At 35.5% G+C, this 12,709-nt stretch overlaps 1 protein-coding gene across 2 annotated transcripts in view; it reads right to left on the bottom strand.

The window, feature by feature from the left end:
- The window catches only part of LOC121415711 (mitochondrial fission factor-like), a 38,940-nt gene extending 33,019 nt beyond the window's left edge, over positions 1-5,921 (bottom strand). For both annotated transcript variants that reach the window (XM_041609025.1, XM_041609035.1), the window contains exon 1: positions 5,741-5,921. The gene's annotated coding sequence lies outside the window, so the exon portion shown is untranslated. The remainder of the gene's footprint in view (positions 1-5,740) is intronic.
- Positions 5,922-12,709: the final 6,788 nt, after the last annotated feature.

Here is a 12,709-nt window from a genome sequence, read left to right as displayed (position 1 = left end):
GCCACGTAGCGGTTGGGAGTCCAGGATCGTACGTGCATTTTACCATACCTCGAGGAGAAGCGTGAAGTATGGTCAAAATAATTCTCCGAATAAATAGTTAAAACAGAAATCAAGCACTTACCACGATTATATGGATGATGGTCTAACGAGTGGCAGTTTTTTTTGACATCTGGCATTCTGGGCACAAACTGGAACCTCAAAAAACGAAAAGTTCTCTCCTTCTACCCCCGTCTCGATCGGCCATTTTGTTACAATTCATAACAAAAATCGAGAAGGGGGTAGGAGACAACTTTTCGTTTTTGAGGTTCCAGTCTGTGCCCAGATGTCAGAAAAACTGCCACTCGTAAGACCACCATCCATATAATCGTGGTAAGTGCTTGATTTTTGTGATAAGTTTATATTAGGAGAATTATTTTGACCATACTTCACGCTTCTCCGTGAGGTATGGTAAAATGCACGTACGATCCTGGGCTCCCGACCGCTACGCAGCCGGGAGCCCCCTGGGTTAAGGTTTTGGCTGCCTACACGCACATGTATCATTAGAAGCCCTGGCTTCGTATGAGATTGAGAGTAACCTTACGTTAGTAAATGATTTTTACTCTCTAGAAGCCTCCTGGCTAAGTAAGGGTACGATAGTACTATGATTTTTACTCCCCAGACGCCTCCAGGGGCCCGTTTCTCAACACCTTGACAAGTTAGTCATATCTTTATCCACCAACCACGGAGTTAGTTCCACCAACCACGGAGTTAGTTCCAATCTTACTAAACCCGTTTCTCGAAAGGCTTCCTAACTTAAATAACATTGATATCGATATTATCGGTAAAAAGAGCAGACGAGACGTAGCCTTAGTCACAAAATAGCATAATTTTCAAAAAGAAAAATTATAACAAAATTGCAAATATTGTGATGAATTGGGAATTTCATCTTTTAAGAATAATAGCACAGGTATATTATACACCATATATACTTAGACCATGAAGACTTGAGCATTCAATTGCTGAGAAAATGGAATTATGAATAATTGATCTCGTGACTAAAAAATCACATGTCGACGTTGAGATGGGTACCCCGGGATATCCAATTTTAATAGTTTACGAAAGTAAAACCATAACGGTTTTTGTTGTAAAATGATGATAATTATTCGGTATTTTACGATTCCAAACATCATCAAAATATAGTTTAACAATTTTCTTTTAAATCTTAGATACTGAAACTTACTATTTGACAAATTCTATGCATAAATTAGAGATAGAATTTATCAAAATGTTAATAGGGGTCTGAAAACGACAAATACGAGTGCATTTATGGATGGCCTGACGTGGTAGAATCTTTATCAAATAAATTATTTTACTAGGCCTATTTCAAAATGAATGGTTTTGTGGAGTATTACCAACAGTTTTTGTAGATTCTTTGTATTACCATGGCATGATCATAGAATGCATCATCCAACTTGTTTTTTGATGTAATTTCAACATTTTTGATTGATTACGTAAGATTATAATTTTCACATTTCTAGGCACTTTTGCATGTCATAGTCTACCCACGTGATGCCACTACGTCATTAAGAAAGAAGTTGTGACAGGTTCGGAGGTGTCATAAATATTTAGTGAGGTTGTTGTACCCGATCTTGGTAAAGAGGGCTTCGTGAAACGGTTAGCGGACAAGTAGCTCAATATCTCTGATTTAGTCAAGAAGTTAGACTTATGACGGTGTTGAGAAACGGGCCCCAGGCTACTCCAGGCTAGGTGGTGGGAGTGGGAATACACATTAGGGCGATTCCACACTAGAACTTCAAAAATATCATAAATTTCAACATGCTTTCAATGAGTCATAAGTAGTGTAATATTCTACTATGATACCTAAATCTTATGAAAATTATGAGTTAACCAAAAGTGAAGACAGATATAGTTTTTTTTGGGGGAGAACAATGGAATTTTAAATTTTCAATAATTTTGCTCATTGAATAGTCAAGTACAAATTCCGCCTGAAACAATTATTTGCAAAGCAAGAGAAGATTGAAAATATTGCAGGTCAATAGAATAAGTTATCATTGATGGTTCCAAATAATATCTACAACATTTTCATGATCCATAATAGGGGCAGCCCTGATTTTTCCGAACCTATTTTTGGCAATGTCCCGTACGACACATGACAATGCAAAAGTTTTTCCTAAAATTTTATTTTTGATGATGCAATTTCATAAAATTAGTTTCTCTTTGTTTGACCCATGGGTGATCGATTTATCCCATAAGGATCTAATTGCTGCCGTTCATTTTTCAATTATTGTCCTATTAAAAGTTGTCCCGTACGACACACGCTGTGTCGTACGGGACATGTCCCGTACGACACACAATATAATAATGCATTTCATTGCAGGATTTTGATTCAGAAACCAAAAATAGTAGGCATATTTAAATTTATTTAATTGATTTAACATAAAGTGAACTGAAAAAGTACTTTATCTCCATAGAACATGAAATAGGTGATTCTAAACATTTTAATTGATTTCATGTAGGCTTATGAATTCTTTCGTGAATCCCTTCAGCTAAACTGGTGATTTTCACTGATCAGAGCAGGTTAATTTCTTTTCATTGAGCATGAAAAGAAAACTTTTATAATTATTTCAACCTAGCCTGGAAGATGACTTCCTCTTGCATGCTAATGTCGAATTATTATAAGATGTAAAAAAATACATATCAATCATCATGATCATCTGGACTTCCCTTGATGATCACTATTTCTTAAATACAGTATTGAAACTCCTTACTTTTTTCAAGTTGTAAAAAAAAATCTGGAAAAATAAGACAAACCATATGGTTTCATGAAATGCAGATGGGTTTGAAAAAGTAGAACCGCAAAAAAGAATTGTGACCAAAAAAAAGCAAAAAAAAGTGACAGTTGTGACATATATCATGTAGATATACATTTTTAAAAAAAATTATAACATTTTAGCCCCATAATTTACACAAAGTTTCATTCATTCATTGTTTAGTGTTTGGAAATCATCAATTAATTCCCTAAAATATAACTTTACACAAAACCTGAAGTTTTTCAGCTCACATGCTGTGAACACTTACATTTCCCATCATGAAAAAATTATAACATATTGGTCCCAATTGTATATATTGAGGTTACTTAATTGTATTGTCCTGAATGACTACTTATTAAAAGATTTTTCATAAATAAGCAAGAATTCAGGGGCAATGCTCATTCTGATTGATAAAAAGTTCATGTTTATTTATTCAGGCTGCCCAGTACAACACGCAAGTGCCTGTACAACCATGGAGCTGTTGATAGCTCTATGGTACAACACACAAGTGTCCCGTACGACACACAAGTGTCCCGTACGACACAGAAGTGTCCTGTATGACACACAATTGTCCCGTACGACACATTATTTTGTTTATGATATATTGACAGAAATATTCACCTAATAGCGGTTTCTAACCTAATGAATGTCTTAGTTTGATAGGATTATCATTATCATCAGCCAAATAATGTGATTGAAGAAGTCAAGTAAGAAAGTTTGGCTTCAATTTAGAGATGTCCCGTACGACACATTTTGAATGTCCCGTACGCCACAATGTTCGCGAAAATTATAATTTGCTTTATTTATTCATGAATGTTTATTTTGCTTTCTTTTATAAATGTGTTTGTTCGTGGGTAATTGAGTGTCAATTTGAATTCAGTTTCTATGAAATTTATCTGCCCAACTCACAGACTTTTGAGTACAAACTTGAGGTTTGTAAAAAGGCCACTTTTTCTGCATCCGTACGACACATTACTATTTTTAATGGCAGTGTATACAGCCACACGCGTGTGTCTTTACCATCCAGCCACACGCGTGTGGTTATATTCAGAACACCTATCTGTGGATACCGCCACACACCGCCAGTAATAACAGTAAAACGCGTATGTAGGTCTGACCGTCTATATCACGATCAAAATAACCTCATTTCTTCATTAAATTCTTACATTCTAAACCACTCTGATTTCTTTAAATCATTTCAATTTCATTCTCACTGTCTTCTCTCCTTGCTTTTCTTGTCTTATTACAAAAGGCCGCCTGTTAAATAGCAAATTCTCTTTTTCTACTTGTGTCGATTCTGGCTTCCTTCGCGGAGCGGTGGCAGACCCATATACAGCGTTAGCGCAGCGCAGTAGTAGACATACACAGTTTGGGTTTACGTTTGGTACGAATTATGAATATTCATAACTTAGTACTACGTCTTGGTAGTGCTTGCATGAATATGCATGATTTCATTTTTACGATCTCCTGCTAACGATATCGATAGCCTCAGGAGATGAAATGAAAACGAATGCTTAGTAGATGGATAGACAGATAAAATTTAGATAAACAGGAAACAGATAGAGTGATAGACATATAGATAGATAGATAGATGAATCTATAAGTATTAGATTTATAAGTTCCTACATTACTACTAAAACAAATGATTGGATAAATAAATAAATAAATGAAAAAGTAGACCTAGGTAAACTTAGACTTCTGGTGATGGGAGAGGGTCATAATGTATACATCATAACCACTGGCGTAGCCAGGAATTTTGAATTTACATTCTCCTTGCCCCCCCCTCCTGTTGAAAATTCCTGGCTACGCCAGTGGTTATGATGTATACATTATGACCCTCTCCCATCACCAGAAGTCTAAGTTTACCTAGGTCTACTTTTTCATTTATTTATTTATCCAATCATTTGTTTTAGTAGTAATGTAGGTACTTATAAATCTAATACTTATAGATTCATTTATTTTCTTCATATTTCATTCTAATGCCAGGCCTATATATTCTGTCTTTCTGTCAGATCTATCTGTTCACTATCCCCGGTGTCTCTGTCTATCTATCTATCTTTCTATCTATCTTTCTTTCTATCTATCTATCTATATGTCTATCACTCTCTGTTTCCTGTTTATCTAAATTTTATCTGTCTATCCATCTACTAAGTATTCGTTTTCATTTCATCTCCTGAGGCTATCGATATCGTTAGCAGGAGATCGTAAAAATGAAATCATGCATATGCATGCAAGCACTACCAAGACGTACTACTAAGTTATGAATATTCATAATTCGTACCAAACGTAAACCCAAACTGTGTATGTCAACTACTGTGCTGCGCTAACGCTGTATGGGTCTGCCACCGCGAAGGAAGCCAGAATCGACACAAGTAGAAAAAGAGAATTTGCTATTTAACAGGCGGCCTTTTGTAACAAGACAAGAAAAGCAAGGAGAGAAGACGGTGAGAATGAAATTGAAACGATTTAAAGAAATCAGAGTGGTTTAGAATGTAAGAATTTAATGAAGAAATGAGGTTATTTTGATCGTGATATAGACGGTCAGACCTACATACGCGTTTTACTGTTATTACTGGCGGTGTGTGGCGGTATCCACAGATAGGTGTTCTGGATATAACCACACGCGTGTGGCTGGATGGTAAAGACACACGCGTGTGGCTGTATACACTGCCATTTTTAATCTGTATTATACAGGATGTGAATTCAAGTCATGTTAAGTCTTAGTTTTTCTTACACTCTCGTAGTAGTTAATGACCACCTATAGTTACTGGAATATTTTTTGGTTTTTCTTGTCAAAAACTGTCAAATGCTCTCTAAATGTCCCGTACGACACGTATGGAATCACCCATTACACGAATGAATATGAATAGTCCAGCCCCACACGACGGTTTTGATGTTAGTTAATATTATTCAGTGGAAAGAAGAGTTACCTTCCTTTCGAGCTTACTGCAGCAATTTCAGTTCTAAAATCCAATGATACAGATATTTCTCTCCCTGTTACATCTCAGAACATGAATTCCAAGGGGTTGGCTAATACCCGAGTGCTTCCTCGTAAAAATCGGATTCGGAATCAGCTCAGCGGACTGCTGAAATGCTGCTGAGCACTATAGAAAAACCGGTAACGGGAAATATATAGGTCAAAGGTCGATCCCCCCCCCGCGCGACCGGCACCCTTCTTTGGATCTCCCGGCTTCATGCTTCATCGGCAAGATATTCAATTCAATTCAATACAATTTATTTCACATTTGCATAAAAGGACAATACATACAATTACAGTGATAAAAGGCATATAATACATGAGATCACACAAAATACAGAGAATACAAATGACTTTGTGTGGAATTTAACAAAGGCCAAAGGCCTATCACAGGCAAATCCCACGGTTGTAAGCAGAAAGATTTTTTTTTATACTTTCGTTTAAAATAGTTGAGTGGTGGATATCATTTAAGATCAATGGGTAAACTATTCCACAGAGTGGGTCCAACATATTGAATTGTAGTTCGCGATCGTGAGAAGTTATATTTGAAATTAGGCAAATAAAAGTTGTCAGGCTGTCTAGTAATGTAATACTATTATACTAACATATTTGTTTTTCACAAATAAATCATCATAAAGAGGGAAGAGCATTGTGAAGAAACAAGTACATGAAATTTGAAATTTGATAGCTGTTTATATGACTGATAGAAAGTAAATTAAGTTTTTTGAACAAAGGTTGTGTACTGATTCTTGGGGAGGAATTGGTAATAAATCTTATTGCACGTTTCTGTAAAAGAATTATTCGGATTAAATGGATATATTGCAATAATTGAAGTAAGGCAAGACAATTGATTGATATATCATTAGAAGTATGTTTAATGGAATTGAATTTTTAAATCTGCTGATTGCACCAATGGATTTAGAAATTTTGCATGATATATAATTTATGTGGTCTTGCAAGTCAGTTTGTTGTCTATGACTACACCCAAAATTTTCGTAGAATTAACTACAGGGATTTTATATTTTGAATAAAAATGTCAAAGTTGTCAGATGAAATGTTCTTATTTTTAGGTTGAAATATCATATAACATGTCTTGTCAACATTCAATTTTAATTTATTGGCAAGAAAACACTCATTTTTTTTGTTCTAAATTTATTGTTGAGGTTAACTCATCTCATCCCCAGACCAAAAAAAATTGTATCATCTGCAAAAAATATAGAGTGTAGGATATTAATTGCATGCTGTATAAAAAAAAATTTAAAAAAAAGTAACGGGCCCATTACAGAGCCTTGGGGCACTCCGATGTGGACATGTTTCATCTCAGAAGAGACATTGTCAAACTAACATATCGTTTTCTGTCTGAAGATAACTCTTAAAATTCAAATTCAAAATTTTATAAAATCCTGACATTGAAGGATCATCATCAAAAAACAAAGAAACATATAAGGAAAAAAATAATACAACATAAGCATAACATAGTAACAACGTTACAACGAGGCCATTCAAAACAAAAACACAAACACAAAACAAAATATTCAAAGCAAAACAAAAATATTTAAAAAACAGAAACAAAAAATTACCAATCTTGGATGAAATGTTTGATGCGAGATACATATCAATGTATAAACATACACACATATACATAATACACCTAAACATTACACCCATAAGCATATCTATTCTTTCAAACATCCTCAGTACGTCTCTTCACGTACATATAATTCCTATAACCCCTAATAATCGGCATTTGTTTTTTTTTCAGCTATTTGCATGAATTCCGGCAATATACGTGAGCCCGAGCAGGGGGGGGGGGGGGGCGGGGATCGACCCACCATCATCCCCTCCCCCAATTTATTATCTTTTGTGTGATATGTGCGGGTGTGTTTATTTTTTTTATTCTCTAGCTGTTTTCTGTATATGCCTATTTCTTCATTTCTTTCAGTGAGTTGGAAAATGAATGGATTGATTTATAAATTTATTATTTTGTGTGGGGGGATGTGCGAGTGTGTTTATTATTCTTTTTCATTGTCTATTTTCTGTATATTTCTCCATTTCTTTCAGTGAATTGGAAAATGAATGGATTAATTTACAGACTTATAAATTTATGTAAAACAAGTTAGGGTATAGGTTTATGAATTAATTATTTTACCCGTAACCCGGTTCTGCGCTGGGTCCGAGCACTGGGGGACGATTGCAACATATTGACCTAAAAATTCAAAATATACAACGCGTCCCAAAAATGTATTTCTGATATGCGGCTAAATAACTTCAAAAAATAAAAATTATTCTCAATGAAAATGTATGGAATTACTAGGAAGCTCATATCATGCTCTAACTTCTATAAAAAAAAATCATTGGTCTCGCTTCAGTGGTTTTGAATACACAGTCTATTATGCAACAGTGGTGCATTTTAGCCCATTCCAAGTTTGCATGTTTCAGCCGCACTGCTGTGTGTTCTGCCTTTTCTAGCATATCAACCCAATTTGAACATTCTGACGAAGCAATTCCACGATCTGAACAGAGAAATCTCCATGATCTAACCAGGAGGGGGCTCATCAAATCACAACCTTGAGCATGTTCAGAAAGGCAAAAACAATATTTAACAGTCCATTTCATGTTTGATAGCAGGAGATGCGCAATGATTAAGACAATGGGTCATGTCTGTTTTATGCCTAATTCATGCCTAATACAGCATTTTTGTTTTCATAATTTTTTTTTAATTAAAAATTTACTGTGGTGACGTTAATTCAATGTAACTTTTACAAAGAAAAAAAAGTCAAATATTTGTCTGGTTCCTTTTCGCAAAGGGTGATTAATGTGGATTCCCCTTTATTTTTCAGCTTATTTTACTCATCCATCATTCACACTTTCTTTCAAGTTGGTGCTCTGATCAACCGCGTAGCCAGGATTTCATTTTGGAGGGGGCGGTAAATGCACGCGAAGCGTGCCAACACTTACAGAGCGCGCGAAGCGCGCTCCCTAGGGGGTCGGTGCAGGGAGGGGGAGTTTCCCCTCCCGCGCGAAGCTTTTAGTGTTTCATAAACTAAAATGAAAAGGAGCCGTTTCTCTTGTCTCTAGTACCTCCAATTCGGTTGACTATATTGCGATTTTGAACCTTGTTTTCAAAAGTGATTGTGAACGGACAAAAGAGGTATACAATGGAGGAAATTAAAATGGGATGATGTTTATAATGAAGTAAATCCCAATATTGCATACAATAACTTCAATAATACTAAATAGGTTTATTATTGCGGATTGAAATAATCGCTAGAGGGTATTCATTTGTCTCGCAATCTACTATGGTCAACAAGGAAATTCGTGATCACTCTCGCAAAAAGTGTTCACTGGCTTTCTAGGAAATTCGTGATCACTCTCGCAAAAAGTGTTCACTAGCTTACAAGTTCACGAGCTTTCGAGTGCCGCTGCAACTCTTTATCAAGTGACAGAGATAGTCCGATATCGTACTCTATCTATACTAATCTCCAAGACCGTACGCACAAACGCGAGAACAATAGGTGGGCACTGATCCGTTGTGTGATTGGTCAGGAGTTATGCAAATAAGCCGGGGATACGCCGTGGGTCGGCAATATGCACAAATGAGACCAGAATTGGCGGGATCGCTAGTTTCATATGCATATACCCCCGGCTTATTTGCATAACTCCTGACCAACAAGGAAATTCGTGATCACTCTCGCAAAAAAAAAATATTTGAGAATACTTTCACATCTTAGAATTTATTGAGCCCTATGTCAGAGATACATTTTTGGGGTACGCGCTGTACAGGGTATGATTTTAACCATGCATATACATACATAATACCATCGTTCAGTTAAAGGCCGATATATATGATATAACGATTTTGTTATGGCTACATTAAGTATTGAATATAAATATGCGCGAAAGCGAAGCAAGCAAGCAAATTTTTGGTAGTTGGGAGACATAATGGTGCCCAAACTTTCTTTCAAGTGATATGTAGGCTAATTATCACATCACGGGCATATACGTAGGCCTCTACTGTAAATGTGTATTTTCACATGCCCCCTGCTCAAAAGAAAGAGAGAGGCCAAGAGGGCGAAAAGAAGTAACAAAAAACAGAGAGGAGAAGGAAAAGAAGAGGAAGAGGGGAAGGAATCAAGAGAAGAAAAAAAAGAGCGGAAGAGGGGGAAGAAAAAAGAGACGGAGAGGGAGAGAGGGGGGGGGGGGGGGAAGAGAAGAAAAAAGAGAGAGGAAATGGGGGAAAAGAAAAGAAGATAAATGGGAGGAAGAGGGGGAAATGAAGAGAAAGATAGAGAGAAAAGGGAAAAGAAAGAATAAAAAAGAGAAGAAAAGGGAAAAAGAAGATAAAACCAGAGAGAGGAAGGGGGAAAGAAAGAGAAGAAGGACAAAACGAGAAAGAGAGAGGGGGGGGGGGAGGAAGAGAAGAAAAAAGAAAGAGGAAGAATGTATATTTTGCTCATAATCTTGAAATACTAGCAGTTTATAATGCAGTCATTAAAACCTGTAGAAGATGGTTTTCGGATTATCACAAATGAAATGAAATTAAATGGAAGTACTTTAGGTCAAGGTAAAAGGTCATTTGAGGTCAATGAACTTTGGATTTAAGATGAATACTATTTGTCTCTTTTTGAAAAATCATTCATCTTAATAAACGGTATTTATTTTTGACGTCATCACTGCTGCTATATTGAATTATTTATAGTGCTGATGATGCTGCCTGAGGCATTCCACTTCAGTTGAAAACAATTGACCCCCAAACAACCTTTGAGTTCCTACCTGAAATTTCAGTCATCAATTCCTTTGATATCTTTTTTTTCATGAAATATGTCTGTCCACTTTCAAAGTTTCGATGAAACCTTAAAAACCTCAAATTGGTTAAGACTTTAGTGTTGATACCACGAACATGGTCGAAGTTTATCGATACTACATGATCTTTGGCATTGATCATGTGACAGTCTAAACCTCAGTCTTAACCAAGGAATATATTTTGAAATGTCATCACGACTCTGAAAATATGAGGACATAATTATTTGATTAATATTACATATAATGTAATGCAATGTAGTTCTCGAGTATCATCAAATCAAATGGAATCTCAGGTCATTAGGGCACTTAGAGAAGATCAGTGGTAATTTGGGGTCAGTAAACTGTTGTCAAATTATACTTAGTTGAATTCTGACAGATCGCCTGCAGTATACAAGCCAGGATGGAGCAGCAGCACATATAAGACAAATACTTATTTTATTCTACGAATAGAGACCCCCCATTAATCTAATAATAAAGTCTATTGACTTCAAATTACCTTTCACCTTGACTTAAAAACATGCTTTTTCAATTCATATTATTTTTGATATCCAATACCGATCTCATATAAGTTTCTTTCATTGTTATGGAGTGTTTCTGCAGGTAATAAAACAAAATTTATAAATTCTTATCCAAGTCAAGTGATCTGCATTTGACCTTGTACCACTAACCTGAAACTATATCATCTAATTTCCAATATCTTTTAAATGTTATAGGCCTATGCATTTTTGTCCTGGCTTACAGTATCACAAATATGTCTAAATAAATTTATATCCTAACCTTTTTAAAAAAACGTTTTAATTGAGTTCACCAACGATTGATCTTTGAACTTCGCTTAATAACCCGAATGTATTTCATCGATTGGCTGACAGGCCTCTCGATGATAAACTCTTCATGTATGAAAGTTAAATCGTAACTTTGGTTAACTTTTATTTTGGCTAGTGAAGTTTCAACATGGTCCAATTGCAGTAATTGTAAATGACACTTGACCTTGATCATGTGACCTGAAACTCATGCAAGAAGATCATTGGTACTTTTTTAAAACCTAAATCCACTATAAGTTATGTGATTTTTCAATAATAATAATAATAATAGCGTATATTTGTAGAGCGCGCACACCGTTAGTAGACGCTCATGGCGCTATATATAGCCGAGCAACAGTTCTCTTTTACAATGGAAAAATGAGATTTTATAGAAATTTATATGAATACTACACAAGAACCATGAACAAGTACAATGTAAGAATAATAATTTCACATCTGCTTAGTTCACCCCAACCCATCTATCAGCCCATCATCATGCGGAACCCAGTGCCCTTTAGCTGCCCCGTTCACTGACAATTTAAGAGGTAAACCCAGTCAGTATAACTCACAGGAGCTCTAGCAATCTGAAGACACCGGGTTCCACATGAACAGCCAGGGAACGGGAAGGGATGAATCATGAACTTAACCTAACATTGGTTAAGATTTCAAGTTGATTTTATATCTTTAATTCCTATTATTTTCAGCCCAGATTACCCTTTTAAGATTATTATTATTACTGTTAATATTTTTCAATGTTGATCATGGTCAAGTTGATTACAAGATAAGTTGATCATTGAGTATCGGTTTAATTGTTAGTGAATCACTTTAATTATTTGATAACAGACAGCATCAGATATTAAAGTTATAAGAAGTTTTGTGATATTTTGTATAAGCACATGAGCACATATAGTACGCCACACTGCTCACTCCCCTTTTTAATATAGGCTTTAAGGTCCTCAATGTCTAGTTCTTTCGTTTCATTTCTCTTTTAGTATTCAAATGTATTATTCCATTGTCCAAATAGGGCCTATATATGTACTCTAGATCTTATGGTACATTGTATGTTTTTGCTAAAGTTGGAAAATAAACTGAACTGATCAGTGTATGGCATATGAAGACAATACGTGGTCTAATTAAATAATATAAAACAATAAAAATGTTTTATAACAGTCAATCTTTTCAAAATGAATGAATCTTTGTTCATTTTTCTTCAAATGTTCATCATATTCATTCCATTATATTTATTTCACATTTTTGCACTTAACAACCACTTGTACGACTTGTTCTCTCTTCTACACATTCTCCCCAATCACTCTATT

The sequence above is a fragment of the Lytechinus variegatus genome, chromosome 1 (assembly GCF_018143015.1).
Source record: "Lytechinus variegatus isolate NC3 chromosome 1, Lvar_3.0, whole genome shotgun sequence".
Taxonomy (NCBI): domain Eukaryota; kingdom Metazoa; phylum Echinodermata; class Echinoidea; order Temnopleuroida; family Toxopneustidae; genus Lytechinus; species Lytechinus variegatus.
Note: the sequence above shows the minus strand (reverse complement) of the source record. Positions and strands in the feature narration are given on the sequence as shown.